This window comes from Eschrichtius robustus, chromosome 3, assembly GCF_028021215.1.
Source record: "Eschrichtius robustus isolate mEscRob2 chromosome 3, mEscRob2.pri, whole genome shotgun sequence".
Taxonomy (NCBI): domain Eukaryota; kingdom Metazoa; phylum Chordata; class Mammalia; order Artiodactyla; family Eschrichtiidae; genus Eschrichtius; species Eschrichtius robustus.
The window spans coordinates 81,920,742-81,927,564 of record NC_090826.1 but is presented as its reverse complement, the minus strand read 5'-3'; the positions used below and the strand labels follow the sequence as shown (position 1 = coordinate 81,927,564).

General features: G+C 45.1%; 1 protein-coding gene across 6 annotated transcripts in view; it reads left to right on the top strand.

Moving 5' to 3' along the window:
* The first annotated feature begins 2,939 nt into the window (after positions 1–2,939).
* The window catches only part of EVI5 (ecotropic viral integration site 5), a 221,630-nt gene continuing 217,746 nt past the window's right edge, over positions 2,940–6,823 (top strand). For all 6 annotated transcript variants that reach the window (XM_068540314.1, XM_068540313.1, XM_068540311.1 and 3 more), the window contains exon 1: positions 2,940–3,279. The gene's annotated coding sequence lies outside the window, so the exon portion shown is untranslated. The remainder of the gene's footprint in view (positions 3,280–6,823) is intronic.

The window sequence follows — 6,823 nt, the reverse complement described above, 5'->3', positions numbered from 1 at the left end:
AGTACTTGGACTCTCTAATCAGTAGAAATTGATAAGAGGCCAGACAAGAAATTCAGGCAAGTTATTGGGGCTCCTGGTGCAGCATGAGAGAGCAAAAACAAGTAACAGGTGCTCTTACTCACTCCTAGGGGTCAGGGGGCAAGCTGGTTCCCTTGGGCAGGAGGCATAGCTTAGGGGGTCTGTCCACCCCCTTGGTGGTGCTATGTGCAGGGGTCCTGCGTAGTACCCTGCTTTTGCTCCTGGCATCTTAGAAACAGCAGTTCATTTGTGGCCTTTTTGTATCTTATTGTTCATAATTGCCCCAACTGCACAAGTGCACAGTTATTTTTAGTCCCTTATAGTTTCTTTGTATTCTGTTGCTCAAGGAAACATTTCTACAGGTACAAGCACTTCAGTAAAGGGTCCCAGGTCCCAGGTCCCAGGTCCCAGCCTAGTTCAAGTGAGGGAGGGTTTTATGACCCAGAAATTTCTCTCATACACCTTCCCAGTCAATTTCCTGCCAGAGGCAACCGGTTACGATTTTTTTCGTAGAATTTCAAATAAATAGAATCATAGAGTATGCACTCTTTTGTGTCATTTATTTATTTTCAAGTAGGTAATATATTCACATCACTTTAAGTTAAGAAGGTATAAAAAAGGGCAGGCAGTCAAGTCTCCTTCCCAGCCCTGACTCCCAATCATTCAATCTTCCTCCCTTGAAGCAAAAATTATTATTAGGTTCATGTGGGCCCATCCCATAGCTATCATTATTAATTCAGGGCTTCATACAGGTACTTTGAGAACTCAGTTTTAAAGGTTACCCAAAGGATCTTCTGACAGCCCAGCTAAAACGATATAAAATCAGTTTAAAAATAACTGGAGTTCTTTTTAGACTCTGATTCCAAATGTCAGATTGTGACATTTTACCTATCTATGACTTAGGTAACCTTCAAGCCATATCTAGTTCAAGTTCTGGCATTCTATGATTCTCATTTATTGATGAAACAAAACAAATATTGAACAAATATGGAAATACAACCATGAACCAAAGAAAACCAAGCTCCTGGCCTTATTGACGTAATTAGTCCAGTGGGGGGGAAACAAAAATTCACCAAAATAATCATATAATTACAGTTTCAGTGTCATGTGATAGGAATGGACCAAGATAGGGAAGTGTGAAGGTGCTTCTCAGAGGTAGAGACTAGAGGTGTGGTCAGAAGGAGGAGGATTGGAAGAGACTTCCAGGCACAAAGCAAAGCATATGCAGGTCTGTGGAGGGAGAAAACTGAGGAATTGGAAGAGGCCAGTCTGGCTGGAACAGAGACAGGATGGAATGTGGTCTGAGCAGTGAGAAGAGGTGGAGAGGTGGGCAGGCCACCAGACCATGCAGGTTAGTTAAGAGGTTTTGTCTAAGGAAGTGGGAGGCCATTGAAGTGGTACATGCTGGGAAGATAAAAGATCACACAGCCATTTGTGTGAAGAAATTAGAGAGGGACTAGAGGGCATGAGGGTAAACCAATTAGAGACTAAATTTGTAGCCCTCCCAGGCCTCTGGCCCTCCCAGACAAAGGGAGTTTGGACTAGGGTGGTGATGAAGGAGCTAGCAGAGGACAGATTCAAGGAAATTTTGGGACGTAAAATCTATAGGATTTGCTGATAGATGGAATATAGGAAGGAAAGGTAGATTAACAAAATGTATTTTAGCTTTCTTATACAAGATGGATTCAGTTGCAATGAAACTGTTAGTTGAAATTACTTTAAATAATGGCATAATCTGAAGTTATGCAAAATTTTGCCTCAGATGCAATTTCAAGTTTTTAGTTGGGTGGAGGGCATGGCTCTACTTCCTATTTTTTGGTATTTCTTAATCTTGTTTTTTTAAAAAATGGAGAATTTTTCTTTTTCTGAAATGCTTATTACAGTGGAACCCCTTCTGGAGATTATAAATTTAAATTAGGTAATAACCAGGGTTACCTAATTTCTAGGCAATTTTTTTTTGGTGCTAATTACTATCATTTTGTCACTTGTAAATGTATAATCAAAGTAATTTATATTGCCTTTGTTATTATTATTATCATTTTTTGCCTGTCTTTCCTGGGATTAGACCGGAATTAGTAGGTTGTTTCTGTTCTTAAGTACTTTCCTTCTAAGAATTTCTTCGTTGATATTGGATGACTGCCCAGCTGGACCTCACATATTTGTGCCCATGTCCCTGCCGGACTCCGCATAAATCCAATGTGTCGAGACGACTGATGGTAGAGTGATTTGCAATCACAAGTGCCATTTACACGTTAATTATTGTTTTTTTTTAAATTTACTTATTTTTATTATTTATTTATTTATTTATTTGGCTGTGTTGGGTCTTCGTTTCTGTGCGAGGGCTCTCTCTAGTTGCGGCAAGCGTGGGCCACTCTTCATCGCGGTGCGCGGGCCTCTCACTATCGCGGCCCCTCCCGTTGCGGGGCACAGGCTCCAGACGCGCAGGCTCAGCAGTTGTGGCTCACGGGCCCAGTTGCTCCACGGCATGTGGGATCTTCCCAGACCAGGGCTCGAACCCGTGTCCCCTGCATTAGCAGGCAGACTCTCAACCACTGCGCCACCAGGGAAGCCCTAATTATTGTTTTTGAGAGTGACCAGGTCACCTCTCGGGGAAGCCCGGGCGGCCTTTCGAAGCTTGCGCGTCTGCATCCCGTGGCCGCAACCTGGAGACATGCGCATAAGCTGTGCAGCAATGCGAGGCCCGCAGCCTTACGCGCGGGGTCGCTTCGAGGAGGGGGAGTGTCTGGTGCAGCTCTTACAGGCAAGGGGCGGTTCAAGAGACTGGGGAAGTCAGCAATTTGTGGGTCCGACCTCTGGAGCTTTGAAAGAGAGGCGGAGGAACAAGCGGGAGTTCCCCGCCCCCGTTCCCCACGGTCCAATCCCTTCGGCTTCTCCTTTTCTCAGCCGGCCGGCCCGGCCCCTAACCTGCTCGAACCTATTATGCGGTAGGGCGGCCCGGTCTGTTTAAGGCCCTGCCGCGCCTGCGCCTTGAGCCTTCCTGACGCGACCGGGCCGGACCCGGGAGGAGCTGGTGGCGGGCACACTAGGGGTTGGGTGGTAGTTGAAACCGCGGCGGCGCGGGGGGAGTGGGTCAGGGTCTGAGGCGGCCCCGAGCTCCTGAGTGAGCGCGGCTCTCAAGAGGGGTCGCGGACGGCGGACGGCGGAGCCGGGAGAGAGGCCGAGGCGCTGAGACGCGGCGGCGCGGCTGCCGGCTGGATGGGAAGTTAATGTTTACGGCGGAGTCCACCCAACGTTTCCAAGGTGAGGGGCGCCGCGCCAGGCCGGGCGGGCCGCGAGCCCGGGTTCCGCGGGGCGCACAGCCGGGCCGAGGCGCGGCGAGTGGGGGACGCCAACAAAACTTGCGGCGCGAGCGGGGAGGGCGCGCCCGGCCCCCTGGGGCCTAAGTTCCCTGTGGTCGCCGCGACCCTCCTCCCGTGGGCGCTGGGGAAGAAACTCGCCAGCGGGACTTCCAGTGGAATCCCGGGGAGGTGGAGGGACGAGGCAGCTTCGGGAGCGCTTCCTCGTAAATCCTGTGGGGAATACTGACTCCTCACCCCCGCCCTGGAGGCCAGGAGTCTGTTCCTTCTGGGTGACCTGATGGGGCGAGACCGTCCACGCCTCTTGCAAAGTTGGCGTCTTTATTTGGCCTCTGGGATTCTGCGCAAGGCCGTGTCTCCAGGCAGGTGATGGGCGAGCCAGGTGTGCTAGAGGACGCCCAAGGATGCACTTGGGGAGCGTTTGTAGCCATCACTGAATCACCTTATGACTAGCGGGGCAAGCCTCAAATTAACCACAGAATTTCCGGTAGGTTGGATTGTGGTGTTGGTGTTTGCTTTAGAGTTGCTGTGATTTCTTTGTGGCTTTATTTCTGTCTTTTGGGCTTCACAGATCAACTCAGCTGGCATCCTCTCACCGAAGAGTTAACCAAAACTTTTGGAATGGTTTCTTCACTTTCCTCCTATCTGTTGTTGTTAGAGGTGATTTCAAAAAGTAGCATTTTCTTGCAAAGATTTCTTTGGGTTACAGTGTAGAATAACAGACTCCTAGAATAACAGACTCCTTTTATTGCTGAAAGAAATCCAGTGCTTCGTGAAGATCAAGAAAAGTTATCTGTTCCTAGTTTTTACCTTTATTCTGGGTTGAAATGTGTTAGCAGCTTTTTTTGTTTTGTTTTTTAAAAATTTTATTAATAAACTTTCTGCTGTTTACCAGAAGCTCCTTTTCTATTCTAAAATGCTAGTCTTAATGTCTCTGAGAAATTTGTGTCAAAGAAATCTTAGAAAACTTATTGTAGTATAATATATTTTAAAAAGTGCACAATCTTGAGTATGCAGGTAAAGAATTTTTAGTAAGTATACTATCACAGATCAAGAAACAGAACATTGCTAGGTTGAGGTTTATATCTAGGAGTGGAACTCTTGGTTTATGAGATATGTGAATGATAAAACTTTACCATTAGATACAGTTGAACATTTTCCCGAAGTGTTCTACCAATTATCAGGGAATGGTATTCCATTTACCTCATATCCTTGCTAATGCTTGTCAGTTTTAAAATTTTTTGCTATTTTGGTAAAAGTGCAGTAATATATGTGTGGTCTTATTTACATTTTTCTGATGATTGTGGTTGGGTATCTTTTGTTGGCCATTTATATGTCGTCTTTTGTGAAGTGCCTGTTAAGTCTATTATTTTTTTTTAATTGGTCTGTAATTCTTTATTCTGGATATGAGTTCTGTGTGTGTGTGTGTGTGTGTGTGTGTGTGTATACACATCTATCTTCCATGAGTCCTTTCTGGACTTAATCTTTTTACACTCTGTATGTTGCCTTTTCACTCTTTTAATGGCCTTTTTTTGATGAATGGAAATTGTTAATTTTAATGAAATATACTTAATCCTTCCCTTTATGATTACTGCTTTTTGTGCCCTACTTAAGAAATCTTTGCCTAGCCTAAGAATATGGAGATATTTCCCCATGTTACTGTACAGAAGTTTTATTTTGTTTTACTTTTCGTATTTAAGATGTACAATTTACAGTAAATTCCAGATGGATTGTAGGGGTCCAGATTCACTTTATACCATATGGGTATCTATTTGACCCAGCACCATTTACTGAATATACCATCCTTGCCCTTCTGCACTGTGTGACACTTTTTCATAAATCAGGTGACTGTATAAGTGTGGATCTGTTTCTGGACAATATTCTGTTTCATTGGTCTATTTGTTATCCTTGCACCAATATCAGTATCAACTGATGTAACTTTATAATAAGCTCTGATATCTGTTGATCGCATTGCTGCACATAGTTGTGGCGAATGGGGGCTACTCTACGTTGCGGTGTGCAGTCTTCTCGTTGTGGTGGCTTCTCTTGTTGCGGAGCGCAGGCTCTAGGCGCGCAGGCTTCAGTATTTGTGGCTCATGGGCTCTAGAGCGCAGGCTCAGTAGATGTGGTGCACGGGCTTAGTTGCTCCGCGGCATGAGGGATCTTCCCGGACCAGGGCTCGAACCCGTGTCCCCTGCATTGGCAGGCGGATTCTTAACCACTGTGCCACCAGGGAAGTCCCACATCTATTCTTATTTATTCTTAGGTATTTGATTTTTTTAATATTATTGTAAGTGATATTTTAAAACATTTGTGGCCAGTATATAGAGATACAGCTGATTTTGGGGGGGTGGGGAGAGTGGCTCTGGGATTATTTTAAAACAAATCCTAGACGTCATTTCATCAATAAATCCTAAATCTTTAATGTCCCTTCAAGACCTAGTCCAAATTACACCTTGTATGCTCTCGTTTTCCAAGGTTTTTAAATCTCTTCTTGTATGTTATCTCCAGTGTCTGGGACCAATTAAAGATTTATAGAGTGTTTAACATAGAGCGTAACTGTGTTAGGCTCTGGGGATATGAAGCTGATTAAGATGCTGCCCCTGCCTTTAAGAAATTGAGAGTCTAAGAGGAGTTGTAGAAATTCAGAAGACCTTTATCCTCCACTAGGAGAAGTGCTGTGATGAAAATTGGTTTGGCTGCATGCAAAAGGGACATTTAAATCCAAGTGTGAGGCACGTACCATGCCTGGCTCCCAGTGTTCTGAGAGCTGCACGGAGGAACTGGGCTGTGGGTGAGGGCTGCTATCACCGCACATACTTCTGCTTTATTCCTTGGCTTTCAGCCTTGAGCCTCGCTCCACTCTTCTTGAGTCTGGAGTCTCTCCAAGTCACTGTTTCCAGAGAATAAATTTATGAGAGGATGTGAATAGTGGAGAAGGGAAACTGGAGGTCCGTATACAGACTTTTTACCAGACTTTAAACCAGTAACCTGCTCTTCAGCCCCATACTTCTTCCCCACTGACTATGTCCCTCGAGACTCTCAAGGGCTGAGCCTATCTGGGGCTCTGTGAGCGAGGCACATCAGCCCGTTGACCATATGCCCTTGTGCAGGCCTGTAGGTTTAGCTTCCCATCCTCTACTCAGTTACTTATTCCTCCGTCTCTTTTCTTGTTTCATAGATGCCATATCGCTTACCTACCTGAGATTGTTCAAGACAGTTTCTTTAAGCTTTCTTTTTCCTTGCATAGCTTGTTTTCTCCAAGTTACTTTTTTTCTGTTTGGTATAGTCTCAGCAGTAGAGGCCCTCTTCAGAGGTCTGGTAATCCTCCTTGGGTGTTTACTTGTGACTGAGAGACCAAATACATCAGGTAGCAGTATTTTTTAAAAATTTAAGTGTGATTGCACACAGTAAAATATATAGATTTTAAGTGTATAGTTTGATGATTTTGCTGTGTGTACACCTGTGTAATGAACACAAGGTACAGA